The 20,542-nt window shown below is 41.2% G+C and overlaps 2 pseudogenes; both read left to right on the forward strand.

Moving 5' to 3' along the window:
* The first annotated feature begins 8,601 nt into the window (after positions 1-8,601).
* LOC118731240 overlaps positions 8,602-20,542 on the forward strand; it is a 29,113-nt pseudogene continuing 17,172 nt past the window's right edge.
* LOC118731483 lies at positions 9,217-9,381 on the forward strand (annotated as a pseudogene).

A 20,542-nucleotide genomic window follows, 5' to 3' on the forward strand; every position in this document is an offset into this window, starting at 1 on the left:
CAAACTGTTGACAATTGCCAGACAGCAGAATCTCAAGGTATTAATACAATGCTTTAGAGAATGGCAGCTTTTCACCTTGTTTTATACACTGCAATCAAAAGAAGAAGTATAAATTGGTTACTTGAAATCCATTGGTGATGGGTTAGGGAGGTGAGAGAAAGCAAAGGAAGGGGGAACCTCAGATTGGATAAAAAAGTAAAATGACAGACACATGCTTCTTTTATGTAGGTGGGTACAGGATAGTTAACAGTTATTATAACAATGTTATGGTCATAAGAAAACGCCTCTAATGTGTGAAATGATTATTGTGTGAAATGTTTGCTGTGTGGAGACCGCAATACTCTGTAACTTCCTAATTCGTGAACACCTCACTATCTTGATGTGAACACCCTAAGCACTTAAAGTGTAAACGCCCTGCTCCTAGCATAAGATACACCATCTGGCCCACACCAATAAGACACAAATTGCTTACTACTGGCTCTATAAGCACCGGACCTTCTTTAGTCGGCGTCTCCTGCCTGATAAGAGGAGGACTCCACGTTGCTCAGTGAAACAAGCCCCTGACTGACTGCTCTGCTGTGCTAGCCTGAACCAACTGTGGCCGCCCGTTTGTCTCCGTCTTCGTCATCCGTCTTTCGGTGTGCATCACCGGGAGGCCTTTGCCAGAGCCTAGGATTCACTAGGAATAGAAAAATAAACCTCGTGTGATTGCATACTAATTCTGTCTTGGGTGTCCAGGTATTCCGGTTCAGCTCAGCAGTCGAGACAATTGAAGCACCAGGGGATAGGCCGTTATTGCTGGCCCCTGGTCACCTGTGTATGTCCCACTAAGTCTAGGCAGATAATTCATTAATTGGGGCATAATTGGGACAACAGTCAATAATTAACATGATAGCCGAAACTGGTTTGGCTCAATGGATAGAGTGTTGGCCTGCGGACTGAAGGATCCCGGGTTTGATTCCGGTCAAGGGCACATACCTTGGTTGCGGGCATGTACCTTGGTTGCGGGCATATCCCCAGTAGGGGATGTGCAAGAGGCAGCTGATCGATGACTCTCATTGATGTTTCTAACTCTCTATCTCCCTTCTTCTCTGTAAAAAATCAATAAAATATATTTTTAAAATAAAATAAAAATAATTAACATGATAAAAATAACAATGAGAGAATTTATGGTTGCCACCCTGGTGCATTGGTTGTGCCCAGAGGAGTCCTGAAAAAGGGAAGTTACCCGGATATTCCAAAGGTATGTTATCCTAGATTCAAAAAGACAATAGGCTCTGTTAAGGTCAAAGTTGATCTTTGGGAAGATACTCGCCTGGGACATGACTACCTACCATAGACTGCTTTATAATTTTTAATGTTTTCATTTCAGTCATCCTTCTGTGGTTACTTTGGGTCTCTGAGTTTGCAAGGCTGCCATGCAGGCCTTCCTTGAGCTTGTCAGTTCGGCATGTAGCCCCTTTTTGTCCACAATCTCTATAAGATTAAAAGGTAGCTCAGCCAGAGTGGTTCCATAATTGAGCATTGAACCATGAACCAGGAAATCACGGTTCGATTCCCAGTCAGGGCACATGCCTGGGTTGCAGGCTCCATCCCCAGTAGGGGACGTGCAGTAGGCAGCTGGTCAATGATCCTCTCTCATCATTTATATTTTTATCTCTCCCTCTCCTTACCTCTCTCTGAAATAAATAAAAACATATTTTAAAAAATAAAAGAAGGCAAATTTAAGATGGAAATATTTACACATTCTTCATGATAGAAATAAAAGATTAGTGTTATAAATACCTAGAGAAAAAAAGAAAAAAAAGAATAAATACCTAGATAATGTAGTTAATTACAGAGTGAAAAAAGATAATGAGAACCCAGTTAGTCTGGGGAGGTGGGTAGAAAAGACTTCTCTGAAATGTAAATATCCAAACTGAGAGGAAGGATGGGTTAATCAGAGAAAATAGAGAAAGGGGCAGCTTTTGGGGCTGAGAGAACAGAATTCATGTTTGCCCTGGGAGTCGGTGAGGTTGGGAATGAAAAGGATTTGAGGGGCCATTGAGATGGAGAACAGAGGGTGAGCTCAGGAGGACAGTGCGTGAGGGCCACATATCAAGCACCCTGAAGTATTCCTTCAAGTGCCTCTCATGCTGGCAATTCTGTGTTTATCCATGGATCAGACGTCATGACTGTATTGCTTACCACTACCTTCCAGGGATTTGCATAGTGCCTGGTACATAGCAGGTGCTCAACACATACAAATTGTAGACATCTAATAAAGATTGAGACCAAACGCATCAACTATAGCATAAAAGAAAGCAATCTTCAAGAGCATAAAAAAATGATTTCATATTGATTTTTAAAGAATAATATATCATAAACAAGTAATACCCACTGTTATGTGTGAAAAGATTGTTTAGCACGAAAACAAAAATAAATAAGTCAGTAAAGAGAAATCACAACCATAATCGCAATAGAAAATGCATTTGAGAATACATAGCAGCCATTATTGTGTTTAGCAGCCAGAACAGAGCCTCTCACAATGAGAGGAAATTGAGGACAATTTCTTAACCCAGGAAAGAATAATTGTTTTTAAACTGCAGCAAACAGTATATACTACACAAAACATCAGCATCAACCACTCCTGAATCAATAGTCTCCAACATCAACCATTCCAATGTCAAAGGTCTCCTGAATATTCCAAGAGATCGGTAAAATGAGGAAAAGAAATTAGTCTGAGTACTGAACATCAGAAACAACTACATCATTTAGAGAAAATATTGTGGACATTAAACAACAAGAATAAAAACTATGAAGTGCTATGAGTAAAGTCCATTCTGCTGCAAAATGAGTTAGGGAAAAATCCAATCACATGAGGAACAGCACAAACAATACCTCGTGCACAGTAGAGCTCCATGAATGGTTAATTAATAAATAATTGAACACAGAATGCCCAAGAAGAGCCTACAATGATGGGAAAGAGTTGGAGATCCTCTGAGAGGTAACTCATATTGGAGAGAGGCTCTAGATTCAAAAAGAGAGAGAGAGAGAGAGAGAGAGAGAGAGAGAGAGAGAGAGAGAGAGAGAGAGAGAGAGAAGAAAACAGAATAAGAGCTGGAAGAGACTGATTTCAGTAGGAACTAAAATACCTTAAAGCCACAGGGACTTCACCTTCATAGATTTTCCTGGTCTCATTATTCTAGAGTTAAGCCTAATACTCGCTGTCTCTCCTCTTTTTCTTCTGACTTGGCCAGCCCTCAGAAATGAGGACCCTCGCAAAGGGTATCACCGAAGCTCTCTGTTCTCCGAGGTCTGTCCCAGGGAAATCCAATGGGTTTTCACATAGGCTGAGTCAAATAATTATAGGAAATGAGCAACAGGGACATGTTATTATCATCTCCAGGGTTGAATTCTCAGAGCTCTTTATTTAAAAAAAATAAAAATTGTTCTATTGACTTTACTTTCTCCAAACAACACAGCTCCATTGGGGCACAAAGGTAGCAGAATGGAAAATTTTCAGCCAGTATTGTGTCTGCTGAGGCAACAGTGGGGACAGAAGGTATTTTCTCCAGGAGGGATTTTTCTTTTCTTGGTTAAACTTATAAGTGACAAGGTGTCCCCTAAGGAATGTTTAATTTCCTCAGGAACAACTTTCTATAATGTTCTTGCCTTGAAGAATCTGAGATTTTAAGAATCACTTGGTGTTCACAGTGTCATGCAGAGAAAGAGGTCCTTTTTTTTTTTCTTTTCTTTTTTTTTAATTTATTTTTTTTGGGGGGGGGGGGTTTTAATCAATCTTTATTGTTCATATTATTACAAAGGTTCCTCATTTCTTCCCCCCTCCACCAGGTTCCCACCCCACCCTCCGCCCCCTCCCCATCCCCCATTGTCCTCATCCATAGGTGCACAGTTTATGTTCAGTCTCTTGCTCCCTCCCTTTCCCCGATAGTAAATCCCTTTTCAGATAGTAAATCAGTTACTTAGCATTTTCTCATATCAATAATACCTCCACATGCCCAATGATACACTTCACACAAAAGACATTTCCAAATAGGTCAACCAGCCTCATCCAGGCCGCACCCAAGGCACTCACAGATCAACACCCTCGCGCTATACTAACTCAACACATCCAGATCTAAGCCTTCATCACTTGATTCAGCAGACCCTCAAGTTCCCACAAAAGTTTCCAGCCATGTCTGAGAGGCAGCGTGGGGCAGGGGCAGGCGAGGAGCGAGCTGTTCCGGGCCTGGCTGCTTTGGGCCTGGCCTCTGTTGCTCTGGTTCGTTCCACAACCAGCTGCTCCAGGTCTGGTCACTGCTGCTCCCGACCTAGTTGCTCTGGACTTGGCTGTTGCTGCTCCAGGCCTGGCCGCACCCGACCCGGCTGCTCTGGGCCTGGCCGCTCCCAGCTGGCAGCCGCTGCTCCGGGCCTGGCCGCTCCCAGCCTGGTAGCCGCTGCGAAAGAGGTCCTTTCTGAAGAGTGGTTAATAGTTTAGAGAATGGTAGTTTTTCACCTTGTTTTATACATCACAATCAAAAGAACCCTTTCACATTGGGTTCTGTTGAAAGGACTAACAAAATGGGGACTGAAAATTTTCCCTTGGCATTTGCTAGTGACATGGAAGCCTTGGATGATATTGTGGGGGAGCCCCATTTATTACCTCTACATCAAGGAGTAAGGGCAGAAATAACTCATTAAAGCGGGTGGAAGAGTGAGTATTGGGGAAATATAGGTTCCAAACATAAATCACCTACACAAGCAAAGGGAAGAACAGAGGTAAAATATAGACTAAAGCACATGTGTCAAACACAAGGCCCGCGGGCCAAATCCGTCCCGCCAGGCCTTGCAATGTGGCCCGCACCACGCTGTCATCACTGCACTCCGCTGCGTTTCCATCACAATGACAGTTTATGACTGTTCAGTAAACCATTCGGCCCACGATTTAGGCTGGATTTTAGATTTTGGCCCCTTCTCTGATTGAGTTCGACACCCCTAGACTAAAGGAAGTATGAAGTGTGGGAGAGCTAAAAATTTTTAATAGACAATATGGAACCAAATCAATACATAATTTCAAAGAGGAAGATCATATTTAGTGCAGATATTAGAATACACTGGAAGTCTGGCTACATAATTCACAGGATAAGGCATACACCCTCAACCAATGACAATAGCTATGTGCTGTAGCCTCAGTTTGTAGTAATCATGGGTCTAGAAATCAAGGATTGGAAGTAGAATCAGCCCCTTGGAGAGAATTCATGTTGGTTCCCCTGTGGTTGAGCCCATCCTGAGAGAGGCCTGCAGAAAGGGCGTGCCCATGGGCACAGGAGGGCACTGGAGGACAGGCTTGGTCCCAGTCTTAAAGCCTCCTTAAACAGGCATGGCCCTCTCCACTTGAGACAGCCAAGCTCTTAGTCTCCCGTGCTGAGTTGGGTTGGGAAGTGTGGTAAGGAAGCGTCTGTGAGGTGTTTTCATCCACTGTGCTTCCCTCTGCAGAAACCTTTAGTCACCTTTGTGAGTTCTCTCCAGAAGGAAAAGGATGTCCACTGTGTGAGTCACACTGCTCCACCTCCCAGGCCACCAGTTCTCACGGGCCTGGAGGGAGTGTTCTGCTGAACACTGATCGCAGCCTCTGCTTTGTCTGCATAAGGAAGTTCTCATTCGAGAATACTGTCATCTGAAAATTTGGCTTCACCTTTACCTGTTCTTTATTTTTTATCATATGCAGGTAGAAAGATCAAATACTTTCTTAGGTGCCAAAGTTGTGCATATTTCTGTATATTATCAACCAAGTTAATATTAGACTGTAATAAAAAATAAAAGCATTTATGTGAACGAAGGAGTTGTAGCCCGGGAGACGATTCAGTAACTTAAATTATGCTCCACCAACACCAAGAGGAGGCTGTCTTTTAGAGAGAAAGTTTCTGCCCGGGTTCCCAATTTTATGTCAATGAAGTTTACAAATTGCACAGTTCTGATTGGGTCCAAATAGTGCTCGGATTGGTTGGTATAGATGCAAATGAGGACATCATTGGTATGGTTCTGACTGGGCAGGACAGGTCTCAATTCATGGGTAATGGTAAAAGGAGAGATGTGCCAATGGATCAACGTTAGCTGGTGCTCAAGTTCAAAGTGAAGAGTATGTCCTCCCGGATTGAACACAAATACAAAAGCTGGCCCTGTGCTCTCCTCACCTCTACTGAACAAAATTCTGTCCCACCTCAAGGCTCCTCTCCTGGCCCTGTGCTCTCCTCCCCTCTAATGAAATTCTGTCCCATCTCAAGGCACCTCTCCTTAGAGGGATGAATGCCTGTCCGCTGTTATATCCTGTGGGAAGACACACTGCTCAGTAGCAGCGATTTCCTTTGTAAAGTCCCCCTCCCCAGGCACCCACCTATGTGAGAAGTAGCAGAGGCGTCAAGGAAAGAGAAAAGGAGGGAAGAATGGCCTGTGAGACAGGCAGGTTTGGGCGGAAGTGAAGGGCCCGAGCTGCACTGACTGCAGTAGTCACCCAAAGGCCCAGGAGCAACTCCCATGGCTTCACTGCTGGAGGCTGAGGGGGGCAAGACCAAACTCATCGGGTGGAATAGGGCAATGTGAAGTCTATGTGCTGCAGGCAAAGCTGGAGAATAGTGGGAGAGCACCTGTCCCACCATCGTTACTGAGTTTTGATACCAAGCACTTCCCCACAGGACGTCCATGTTCCTGTCAGACATAGTCTCTAGCAAGGAAGGCTCTCTCACACTGCCTTGGGTAAGGCAATCTTCCATTTCTGGGTCTGGAAAGTGGGTACCAGGGGCTTGTTATTTTGTTATAATTGGCACATAGGGACTTTCACACTATTTTCTGTATGTGCGCTATTAATTATAAGTTTTTCAGACTGGAAAAGTCACAGAACAGCAGCATTAAAAAAAAAAAAAAAGGTAGCAGAAATAAAAACACTGCATTTGTAATAGAATCATTTAACCTGTAGCTGATGTTTCAGATTGGACTTTTAAATCCTGGTAAGGGGAAGAGGTGAACCAAAGGACTTGTATGCATGCATATAAGCACACCAATGGACACAAGACACTGGGTGTGTGGGATGAGGGCATGCGACAGGAGGCATGGGAGTCTGGGAGAAGGTCATTGGGGGAAACAAAGGAGATATATGTACTAATGTATATAATACTTTAAACAATAAAATTTTAAAGACAAAAAAATATATGTATACAAAGGAAATTACATTTTAATATACAGTTGAATTGCATGAGTCCACTTACACACAAATATTTTTAAAGGTAACTTTATTGAAATATAACATACAAAATACTGCAAATATTTAGGGTATACAATTTAATGGGTTTGGACATGTGAAAACACTCATGAAACTATTACCATAATCAAGGTAATAGACATATTCAACACCTCCCAAAGTTTCCTCATGTCTCTTTTGTGTGTGGGGGAGAAGACCACTTAACATGAGATTTACCCTCTTAAACTTTGAAGTGGACAATTCTATATTGTAAACTATAGGCACTATGTTGTACGGCAGAGCTCTAGAAATTACTCATCTAACATAACTAAACTTAATTCCCATTGAACAATAACTCTCCAAATGCCCAACCTCTGGAAACCCACTATTGTATTATCTGCTTCTGAGTTTGAACATTTTAGTAGTTTTTAAATAAATATATAGTTAGCTCTCTATATCCCCATTTCACATCTGCAGATTCAACCAAAACACCATTTTCAATCCATGGGCCAACTGTATGCATTAATCTTTGCCAATTTATATAAGGGACTTATGCATCTATGGATTTTGGTACTTAGTGGGGGTCCTGGCACCAATCTCCTCCAGATGCTGAAGTACAACTAGAGTTAAGTTTTTGAGGAGTCCAAAGTTATAAGAACTATATCAGGCAATCTTGACCTAGATTTTTAACTGTGCAAGGTGGGTGTCAGTGCCTCTAACATTCACAGTGTTCAGTTGTATAGCATTTAGGAAAAAAAATAATTTTAGGAAATACATGACTATGGCATTTCTAGGAAGATATCTAACAATAAATGTGCCAAACCTTTATATAGAAAAATCTATAAAACTTTACTGAGATACATTAAAGAATGCCTAAATAAATGCAGATACTGAGTTGATGGCCTAAAAGATTTAATGACATAAAGATGTTGACTCTACCAGTACTAATTCAATTAAATTCCAGGGATACCAGAATGATTTTGTGTGTGTGTGTGTGTGTGTGTGTGTGTGTGTGTGTGTGTGTGGAGTTCTGCAAGCTTACTGTTAAACGCATATGAAGAAATAAAAGGCACAGTTCTGGAAAATGGTGCTCAATGGTTAGAGTGTTGGCCCACCCACCAAAGGGTAATGTGTTCAATTCCTGGTTGGTCAAGGGCACATACCTGGTTTGCAGGTTTGATCCCAGCCCGTTAGGGGCTCATGCAGGAGGCAACCAATTGATGTGTCTCTCACATAGATGTTTCTCTTTCTCCATCCCCATCACTCTATCCCTTCTACTCTAAATATCAATGGAAAAATGCTCTCAGGTGAAAAATATCCTCAGGTGAGGATTAATGAAAAAAATAATTAACTACAGATAGTCATTTCAAGGGAAACAGTAGCAGCATTGCAGAGGGGTACAGCTGGGCCTTAATCCCTGACCAGGACCCACAGTTCAAGGGTCTCTGTGCAGCACAGAACTTTGCCATTGTTGGGAGAGAGGGAAACTGCTGAGCAAAGGTAGTGACAGCAGAGAGGAGTAGAGTCACCTCATGGAAAACCAGCTAATTTGTTGTCTGAAGTCCAATGCCAGCCCCAATCTGGGTCCACACTCTGAGTAGTGAAGCCCAACAATGAGTCTGAGGTCTATGAGGTGGAGACCAGGACTCGGTGGCAGTTCTACCAGCCCCAGCTGCCCTGGAGCCTGCCAAGTTGAGTTTGGAAGCCTTTCAGGGCTACTATGTGAAGCACCTTAGCAACCAGGAGATGCCCAAAGAGTTACCTTTAGAATCAAACCCTTCTGACCACCCAAAGGCAAGCACAATTTTTCTGAACAAATCTGAAATGGATGAGCAAGAAACTACTTAAATCATGTATTTCCAGTGTGCCTTACTAAAAAGTATAGCTAACTCACGCTCAACAATATTCCTACATGACAGCACAATCAGCCAGCCTAATTTTAGAACCATAGTCCAATATGTGACCTTAGAAATACATTGCCTCCTCAAAAACAGAGATGGGTTGCTTTTTGGCCTTTTGTCTAAGATGAAGCATAGATATCTGTTCTTATCAGTTTAACATCTGACCCATTCTCTATCTGAATGGATTTGGGGAGGAGAGAGATAGAATCGGAGCTTGTTCCCTCCATGCTGTGCATCCACCTGGCCAGGAATGGTGCAATGCCCTCAGGAACAAAAAAGAAGAATGGAAAAGAACAGAGCTGGAAGTCGATATGATGTATTTGATGAAAGAACACACCCATTCATATGAGAAATTATTCCAGAGGATACTTTAAGCATAATCCTAAACCCAAATCTATATATAGAATATTTTCATGTTGTTTTCAGAGCCACACAGCTAACAGCTAATTTTGCAATGGACTGATTTACTTGGAAAGGCATTTGAGTTACGCCAAGATTGACATTTGCCCCACTATCTGGAAAAGGATTCCTTTGGGAGCCATTATTCTTGCCTACAAGTTTTGGGACAATCGGGATATATGGAAGGTGGACTGCTGCCAGGTCCTCAAGGACATAATTGCAGATGGAGACATAAATTTTGCCTACAAAACAAAGCCTGGTGGAGAAGACCCGCCTGCACCAGATAATCCCAGGAATTAATCACTCCAAGAACAAGTATAATTTCTAGGTGATCATCACTTCAAAATTAACCATTAGTCCTAGCCATGGGGGGAAAAAAAACACATTCAGTAAGCAGGCAGGTCAGAGTACACCTCTGTGAAACTGCAGAGGTCCCAACTGGGCCAAGTGAGGTGCTCTATGGCAAACTGCCTGCTTCTGAAGAAGAAAGGGTTAGTTAGAGACAGTCCAGGTGAAATACTAATTGTTACTTAGACGGTAGAAGCAGAAAGAACTTCAGGCCTAAATAAGCACCAGAGGCACACCAGATAGCCTCTGTGATGGGAGTATGTTCACCTATTCCACTTAAGGACAGACCTCAGTTTCTTTCAGGTCAGCTGTGCGAGCCAGGTGAGGCATGCACTCCCTGGGATTATGTGCTGGTGGATATATTTGATAAAGGGAACACATTCTTTACACAAGAAATTATTCCAGAGGATACTTTAAATTTATGTCACTTAGGGCCACCCCAAGCAGAAGCTTCTCATTAAACCTCTGAATTTTCCTTCATATTAGAGATCCAAAAATGGCTGAAAAGTATTATCAAGATGTGAAGAAAGTAACACAGAAACTAGATGGACTGTAAGGGAAGTTAATAGTTTAAAAAAAAAAAACCCCACAGAGTTTTCCTTCATCTCAGTCAGAATAAATTTGCAGAAGTTCACAGATTTTTCACAGAAATTTTAAGGATTGACCCAACAAATGCAGTGGCCAACAATGCCGCCATGTGTCAGCTTCACATTAGCAAACTCAGTAACTCCCTGGGGATAGCTTAAGGCACCAAGTACTCAAAAAATTAAAAATATCAGAGAACACATTGAAGCCCCATCAGTGTGATTCAATGGTTGAATGTCGACCCATCCACCAAGAGGTCACTGGTTTGATTCCTGGTCAGGGCATATGCCCCAGTTGTAGGATCGATCCCCAATAGAGGGAATGCAGGAGGTGGCCAATAGATTTCTTTCTCCCTTCTCCCTCTTCCTTCTTCTCTCTAAAATTTAAAAACCAACTTTTTTAAAAATCTGGAAATGAATATAAACCATTCTTACTCTGTACCTGAGTGTCTAGAGTATTTATAAATATGGAAAGGAGGTATCAAAAAAATAAGTAATCATTTTTATCAACATGTAACATTGCTAAAAAGGTATTTAAAGGGCTATCTATGGCTTTAAATACTTATATTAAAAGGCACAGACTGAAAATTAATGAGATTTCTAACTTAAGAATAAGACACCTGATTGAAAAATAAGCAATCCCAAACAATGGGGTAGACAGCACTACGGTAGCCACCGTACACAGGGAGCTGCTAGGCCACCAAGACTTCCTACTCTGCCCCCTTCGCTGACTCTGCTAGAGCCATCCACAAGCTCCGTAGGAAAAGAAACAGTTGAAATATATTGAGTTAACTTATCTCTCCAATATAGCTTGCATCAAGAAATGAAGAAAATGGTGAAATAGAAAAAGAGTTGACCAGATGTAAGGAACCCTTAAAAATCATAAAAAGGAAATTAAATGAATGCAAAAATGAAGAGGTGAGTTTCCCTAGAGATTTAAAAGCAAATATAATTGAAATGGAGATTCAGGCTAATGTGTTAAAACAGAAGTCACAGCATTATCTCAGGAAGCTCCAGAGCAGTTAAAAGAGAATCATGATGCTTCAATAAGTAGTAGTTTGACCTCAGAATTAAAGATCTGGTATCTTAACTCTCCAAAATGACAACTCAAGATGGTAAATTGGAAAAATATAAGCAACTCTACATAGAAGTAACAGAATATAGAAAGTCATTGGCAAATAAACTACATGAGACTAACAAGAGGCTAGCAGAGGACAGAACCAAACTTCTCCTGCAGAAGCACCAAAACAAATCTTTACTCAGCACTCCTAATGCGAGGCCAGTCCTGGAGACACCTTTTGTTTGGAAATGCTAGTAATAGTTTTGTACCCAATAGAAATTGTACTCCATGAGAAAACTTGGTGATTCCTACCTCAAAAAAAAAAAAAAAAAAAAAAGTTTTTAAGAATTAAACTTTTTTTTTTTTTAAGCAATCCCACATTTGCAACAGTTATAAAATTTCTCTCTCTCCCACTCTGAACTTCCTTATTCAAGGGTGAAATCCCAGCAGAAGATTTCCCCAGGCTGAAGATACTCACATGTGAGATCAACAGGGCTTTCCCACATGCTCCATTCCTAGGGCTTCTCTTCACTGTGAGTTCTCACATGCTCCTATGGCATAAGTGACTACTAAAGTTTCCCACAATCATCTGTGGTACATCTCTCCTCTGTGTGAACCCTTCTGTGAGCAGTCAGGTTAGAGTTCATAATGAAGGTTTTTCCACAGTCACAGAATTGGTAGGGCATCTCCCTAATATGGGTTCTCATGTGTACCATGGGATGGAACTGCCATCACTGCTCAGATAGTTTCTCCCCAGTCTGGTCACTGCTCCTAGTGAAGGCCTCTGTGCAATCACAGCATTCATACAGTTTCTCCCAAGTGTGTGTACCCTCTGGTATATGACAGCTTGAGCTAGATCTGAAGAATTTCCCACACTGGTTAATACTTCTACAGTTTTTCTACAGTGTGAGTTCCCAAGTGTGTCCTAAAGGATGAAGCTTTCCCATACTGAAAACATTTATGTGGTTTCTTGCCAGCATGAGATTGAACATAGATTTTAAGGAGAGAAGGATAACAACATTTTTTACATTCATTGCATTTCTCGCTGGTGTAATTTCTCTTGGGGGGACAAAAGGTCAATTTCTTCTGATGACTTTTCCACATAGAGTACATTCATGGAGTTTCTCTCCAGGTTGTGTTGATACCTATTAGTTAAGGGATAGAGGTAAATAAAGGCTTTCTCACTTTTATTGCACTCACAAGGATTCTTCCCCAGAGAAAATCTGAAGTGTCAAGAAAGAAAGAAAAAAAAAAAAACAATTAGAAGTTGGTACCATTTTCAAGCATGCCTACTGCTTCACCCTCTTTGAACTCTTTCAAATTAATATGAATACTCTGCCACAAGGTTCTTTCACAGTCATGACATTCATATGGCTTATTATGTACAGACTTTTTTTCTGGTATTGAAACAAAAACTGTATTACATGTTAATATTCACTATCTGAGTCATATTTGTGGATATGCTTACTTGTGAGCATCCCATATGAATAAATATTGAAGTTGTATAGAATGTTCCCCAAACACATAACTCAGTGACACTTCTAAGAAATGACTTCTCTTGGGTGAAAGTAACTGGCCCCAACTATCTCTCCTTATGGCTATACTGTTCTTCTACCTGAAGGCAATCCCAGACTTCCACTGCAGCAAACCAGCAATGGGCCATGGACAGCCTTTCCCTTTTCCTGCTAGTAGATGGGTTGCTTTGCAGTAGTCTCTTTGGTTTTAAGTCTAAGACTTCTCCTCTGAAATTAATAGGGAGGGAAAACCTAAGTTCTTAAAAAAAATTAATGATATAGAGGTAATTTTTTAAAATAAGCTAGCCCTGTCAGCATGACTCAGTGATTGAGTATCAACCTATGAACCAGAAGGTCACAGTTCAATTCCCAGTCAGGGCACATGCCTGTGTTGTGGGCTTGATCCACAATGTAGGGGGGCATGCAGGAGGCAGCCAATCAATGTTTCTCTCTCATCATTGATGCTTCTATCTCTCTCTCCCTTCCTCTCTGAAATCAATAAAAATATTTTTTAAAAGACCTAGGTACATACTAATTTTTTTTCCAGATAGTGACCCTAAGCATGAGAAGTTAATATGACAGGGAAGAATAGACAAGCAGTTAAAGGCAGACTTAAAGGATTTTTAGTAATGTGAAGAACTGACAATGACAGGAACAAGAAGTGGAAAATGGCAGGTGACTTGCTAAGAAATACTTTCGTCAAAAATTAGATGGGAGCTAATCATCTGGTAGAGGATACTATCAGGCAAGTGACGTTTGGGAATGGGGGAAAATGGACAAACAAGTAGGCAAGGCTATATTCAAGTAACACTTCATTTACAAGGTTGGAAATGTTTGGAAACAGGAAACAGGAGAAATCTTTCCCTGAGCAAAAGAAAAGCAAGAGAGAAAAGAGAGGAGGAAAGAAAGGAAAGAAGTTGGTATAGAATGTTCTATACCAAGATCATTCTATACCAAGTGGGCTGAGATGATCTCTCAAGCAAAATAACATGTTAGAAAGTCCTTAAAGGGGCTCCTTTCACCTAGGGGTGTTGGAGAATTCTCTTCTCCTTGTTCCTCAGAAACTCCTGCTCAGCATGGGTAAGCACATTGGACTTAGAGAAATTATACACTGCACATATAGGAGGAATTGAAGGCGTGAACAGGGAACTCCCCCCAGAGCCAACATTTTCAGGACACGGCCATGTGTGACCCCATGAGCAGTGGTTGATGGTACCCAGGACCCAAAATTCAAACTAGTAATGTCACACCCTCCAGGAATTGGGGATCCTCAGATCCAAGCACAGACACATTCTTCAGGAGAACTAAGCTTCTTATCATGAAGAGAATAAAGTCATCATAAAGGGGGAATCTTCCTTCTCAAAAGAAAGCATTAGATTAGGGATTGGAGACTACAGCCCAAAGGTTAGCCACCTATTTTTATAAATAATTTTATTGGAACTCACTCCTGTCTATTTCTGCAAGTCCCACCTGTGGCTGCTTTGGCACTACCTTGGCAGTGTTAAGCAGTTTCAACAAAGATCCTATGGGCCACTAAACTGAAAATACTTCTTCTCTGGCTCTTTAAGGAAAAGTGTACCTGCCCTGCTCTACACTGTCACTCCTCAAAGTGTTAGTCACATATCTTTATTCACCATTCTCTTCCCAAGACCAAGAATCATTCCCGGGTCATATCAGGTACTTAAACATTTATAAAAGTCTAACAATGAAGACATAAGGCTGACCTTATATAGGCGAGACTCCTATAGTTCTCCAGCTCCACGTCTCTGGCATTTTCTGAGCAGTGCCTATCAACAAATGGATGGATAAATAAAATGTATATAACTCTGTTGATGCAAAGAACGTCCTAGCCTGCAGGGAATTTTTGTGAGACTTTATCTGAGCCAAACTGACAATGCATGCTAAAAAAACAAGATCTCAAATGCTCCACAGAATAACAGTTTTACAGCTTCTTTTATGAAATGTAAAATAAAGGACTGTGAAGAAGATTACATGGAGAGGGGAAAAGTAAGGCAGGGATTGCTATACAGATAATTAACAAAATTATGTTCTTTTTTGAGGGTGGTTATGTCTTATTTAAAAACTATGTTAATCTCATGCACAGAAACAATGGATAGACTTTGAATAAAGCAAATATAACCCTTTTTCTAAAATGTTATAGGTCTGGGGTGTGGTTATTCACTATGACCTGTCCATCTATCTATCCATCATCTTTCTGCACAGGTAGAAGGGTGTCTCTTGGCTACAATCCTGTGAATTGCTGCTTGAAGATATAGAAGTAACATTTTTGTAGACATAAATCCTAATTTTCCAGCATGGATGAACTTTGAAAATATTATGCTAAGTGAAATAAGTTACACACAAAAGGATAAATATTATATAATTCTACTTATAGGAGGTACCTACAACTATCAAATTCATAGAGAAATAACATAGAATAGAGGTTACCAAGAATAGGAAATTAGGGTTTGGGGGAGTTTTTGTTTAATGGATACAGTTTCAGTTGGGAAAATTAAAAAGTTCTGGAGATGGGTAGTGGTGATGGTTACATGGCAATGTTAATGTACTTCATACCACTGAAAAGTACCCTCAGAAAGGGTTAAAATGTAATTTTTACGTTGTATTTTGCCACACACACACACACACACACACACACACAAATGGCTGCAAGGCCATATACTATTAGTAACACAAATATCTCTGGAAAAAAACAAAACACTGTTTTTGTTGTTTTAAAATGTGTTTTTATTGACTTCAAAGAAAGGAAGGTAGAGAAACATCAATGATGAGAATTATCAATCAGCTGCTTCCTGCATGCCCCCCACTGGTGATCAAGCCCACAACCCAGGCAGATGTCTTAACCAGAAATCAAACTGTGACCTCCTAGTTCATGGGTTGATGCTCAACCATACCAGCTAGGCAAGACACAATGTTTTATGTACATTTGGCAGAATGATGTGAGAGGAAACTTTGATATTTTAATCTATAGTTTCCCTAATTATTTAAATGTTAAAGAACAACAACAGCAACAAAAACATATCCAAGTATTAAACTGTCAAGTACTATGAACAAAAAGGAATTTCACAGAAAGTAACCTCTTAGGGTAATCTGATCATAAATTCCTAACTGGTAAGATCATGGTGAGTAGTCATGCCCCGCACCAGTAACTTTTTAGTAAAAGATTTACCTTGAGCCTAGCCAGTTTGTCTCAGTGGATAGAGCATCAGCCTGCAGACCAAAAGGTGTCAGGTTCGATTCCAGTCAAGGGCGCATGTCTGGATTTCTGTCCAACGTTCAACAGGCAGCCAATCAATGATTCTCTCTCATCATTGATGTTTCTATCTCTCTCTTCCTCTTCCTTCCTCTCTGAAATCAATAAAAAATATATTTAAAAAAAAAAAGATTTACTTGGCCTTAAGCAAGCTCTGTCCATTTTTCTTGTGCATCTACATTAACACACCTCTGAAATACCAGAAGTCATGCCCTTGAAGGAGGTATTAACCCTCAAGACAGCACACAATCTTGTTAACTATCCTAAATTAAATCCTGACATCGCTTTCCCCAATCTTCCTCAGTCCCCTCCTCAATTTAAAATGCATTAAAAAAAATCCTGCAAAACTGGCTCCTCCAAGCCCAGACAAGTAGCAGCCATCTGAAGATTGCTTTGCAGCTCTGTGGAGTGGAGCCCTGCACAGCTGATTCCCCACAGTGGTTGGAGGTCAGTGGCTGTAGGCAGTCCTTGCAGCTGATCAGCCTGAGAGTAACTCCTTCTTGTTGATGTGTCAACAGCGATCCAGGTTCAACTACAAGAAGAGGGTATGCACAGCTGACATGGGGCAGGGAAAGGTGCACATTGAATAACCAGATGGGGTGACTGGGGAAGCTATGACATTGGACCTCACAGGACACCTACTCCATTAGGCCACTCTACCTAGCCTAGGAGATGTACCAGCTCTACCTCATACATAGAAAACAACACTTGAACTGCCAAAGAAAATGAGAAAAAGAAATGTGTCCAAAGTGAAAGAAGAGAGTAAAACTCTAGAAAACATACTAAACAAAATGGAAACAAGCAATCTACTAGATGCAGAGTTCAAAACACTAGTTATACTAGTAAGAATGCTTGCTGAACTTAGTAAGAACCTCAACCGCATAAAAAAGGACTAATCAGAAATGAAGAGTAATTCACAAGGGCCATAGCCAGTGTCACTAAGTGGTTAGAGCCTCAGTCCATGCACTAAAGGGTCACAGGTTCGATTCCTGGTCAAGGGCACATACCTGGATTGCAGGTTTACTTCCCATCCCCAGTTGGGGTGCATGAGGCAACCAGACAATGTAAAATCTCACATAAATGTTTCTCTCTCTTTCTCTTGCTCTTTCCTTCCTTCCTTCCTTTCTTCCTTCCTTTCTTCTTTCTTTCTTTCCTTCCTTCCCACTCTCTGTCTGAAAAGCAATGGGAAAAAATAACAAAAGAAAAGGACTTTACAGGGAATCAACAGAAGAGTAGATGAATTAGAGAATCAAATCTGCAATTTGTAATATAAGGAAGCAAAAAAAAACACCCAATAAGAACAGCAAAAGAAAAAAAGAATACAAAAATATGAAAACAGTGTAAGGAGCCTCTGGAACAACTTCAAGTATACCAATATTTTCATCATGGGTGTGCTGGAAAGTGAAGAGAGAGCAAGATTTGAAAATCTATTTGAAAAATAATCACAGAAAACTTCTCTAAGTTTTGGTGAAGAAAATAGATATACAAGTACAGGAAGCACGGAGTCCCAAACAAGATGAATCCAAAGAGGCCAACACCAAAACACATCACAATTAAAATGCAAAAGACCAAAGACAAAGAGAGAATCTTAAAAGCAGTAAGAGAAAAGCAGTTGTTACTTCCAAGGGGGCTCCCATAAAATTGTCAGCTGATTTCTCAACAGAAACTTTGCAGGCTATAAGGAATTAGCAAGAAATACTCAAACTGATGAAAAGCAGGACCTACAAACAAGATTACCCAGCAAAGCTAATTTTTACCATTGAAGAACAGATAAAGAACTTCCCAGACAAGGAAAAGCTAGAGTTCATCACCATCAAACCAGTATTATATGAAATGTTAAAACGTCTTCTTTAAGAATAATAAGAAGAAATATTTTAAAATATGAACAAGCCCAACCAGTTTGGGTCAGTTTTTGAGTTTTGACCCATAAACCAGGAGGTGATGGTTCTATTTTCAGTCAGGGCAGATACCTGGATTGTGCAATAAGGAGTGTGCAGAAGGTAGCCGATGATAACTCTCTCTCTCATTATTGATATTTTTATTTCTCTCTCCCTCTCCCTTCCTCTATGAAATCAATTAAACTATTTTAAAAGAATCACAACTATATAAAAATATATGAACAATAGGGGGAGAAAAACCAAGATGGCGGCATAGGTAAATGCCTAACTGAAGCCTCACACAACAATTTCAAAAAAATACAACTAAAATACAAAATGGACATTATCCAGAACTACAGGAAAGTTGACTGTCTGGAAATTCTACAACTAGAAGGAAAGAGAAAACCAAAAGGAAAATCAGAGGAGCTGTAAAAGCCTAAGGTATGGAGACACGGTGCGCACGGAGAGAGGACAGAGCCAGAGAGGAGGGGAGGCTGAGTGCCTGGCTGGCGTTCCCTAGCAGGAAGGAGATAAAAGCTCTGGACTGTGCTGAACCCCAGTTCTGACAGCACTTAACCCCAGTTCTGTGTGAGACACTGGGGACCCAGGCTCATATGGAGGGAGTCTGAGCTATAAGGCAGAAACTCAGGGGAGCAGCGAAAGGCAGTCTGGGAGGTGCGCACATTGCACACAGAGGATGGACTGTTGACTCTGCTGCCAGATTGTCCTAGCGGGAAGGAGACAAAAGCTCCGGACTGTGCTAAGCCCCAGTTCCGACTGCACTGAACCCCAGTTCTAGGCCAGACCCTGGGGACCCAGGCTCATACAGAAGGAGTCTGGGCTGTAAGGTGGAAACTCAGGGGAGCGGCAAAAGGAAGTCCCAGAGGCATGCACATTGCATGCAGAAAATGGACTGTTGATGCTGGATTGCCATAGCAGGAAGGAGACAAAAGCTCCAGACTGCTCTGAACCCCACTTCCAACCCCACTTCTAACTGAACTGAACCCCAGTTCTGGGCTCATTGGGGGAGAGCTAAACTGTTTGGTAGCAGGCAAACTCAAGGGCACCTTTCTCTCAGAGGTGCTTGCACTGAATACCACAGGACACTGAGGAACACTGAGACTCAGGAACCACATAGGGCGGGGCTGACAGGAAGCCAATGCTGTAGGCTCCACCCTGAAATCTGCCCCATCCAAGCTGAGCACAGAGACTTTTGAAATTTTCCAAGTCTAGTTGAATAAGGCTGTCTCCTGGCATAGACACAGCTGATCCTCACAGCCAATTGGCCTGAAGGTCAGTTCCTCCCAGTGATACCAACAACAATCTAGACTTAACTACAACAAAGCTGTACACACAGTCCACAAAAGGGGGCACCAAGAGTGACCATCTCAGGTAACTGGGAGACTGACCCACTGAACCATATAGGACACCTTAGAACACAAAGCCACCCTACCAACTCAGGAAAGCAGCAAAAATGCCGAGACAAGGAAACAGAACACAAATGAAAGATGAAGGACAAAAACCGATTGGATATAGAGTTCAAACCCACACTTATAAGGTTTTTCAAGAATTTCCTAGAAAGGGCCGATAAAATAAATGAGACCTATGAGGATATGAAAAGGGATCAACTAGAAAGAATAAGGGATCAACTAGAAATAAAGAATTCATTGTCTGAAATAAAAAATATTATACAGAGTCCTAAAATCAGAATGGAAGATCGCAAGAATCAAGTCAAAGATTTGGAACATAAAGAGCCAGAAGACACTCCTCCGCAGAAGCAAGAAAACAAGAGAATCCAGAAAGTTGAAGATAATGTAAGAAGCCTCTGGGACAACTTCAAGCGAACCAACATCAGAATTATGGGGGTCCCAGAAGAAGAGAGAGAGCAAGATACCGAAAACATACTGGAAGAAATAGTGACAGAAAACTTCTCCCACTTGGTGAAAGAATTAGACTTACAAGTCCAGGAAGCGCACAGAACCCCAAACAAAAGGAATCCAAAGAGGACCACACCAAGACACATCGTAATTAAAATTCCAAGAGCAAAAGACAAAGAGAGAATATTAAAAGGCAGCAAGAGAAAAGCAGGTAGTTACCTATAAAGGAGCACCCATACAATTGTCAGCTGATTTCTCAACAGAAATCATGCAGGCCAGACGGGAATGGCAAGAAATATTCAAGGTGATAAATAGCAAGAACCTGCAGCCAAAAATACTCTACCTAGCAAAGCTATCACTCAGAATCTAAGGCCAGATAAAGAGCTTCACAAATTAAAAAAAGCTAAAGGAGTTCATCACCACCAAACCAGAATTATATGAATTGCTGAAGGGGGTTCTTTAGGAAGAGGAAGAAAATAAAGATAAAAATTATGA

Source organism: Pipistrellus kuhlii, unplaced genomic scaffold (assembly GCF_014108245.1).
Source record: "Pipistrellus kuhlii isolate mPipKuh1 unplaced genomic scaffold, mPipKuh1.p scaffold_m20_p_30, whole genome shotgun sequence".
Lineage (NCBI taxonomy): Eukaryota > Metazoa > Chordata > Mammalia > Chiroptera > Vespertilionidae > Pipistrellus > Pipistrellus kuhlii.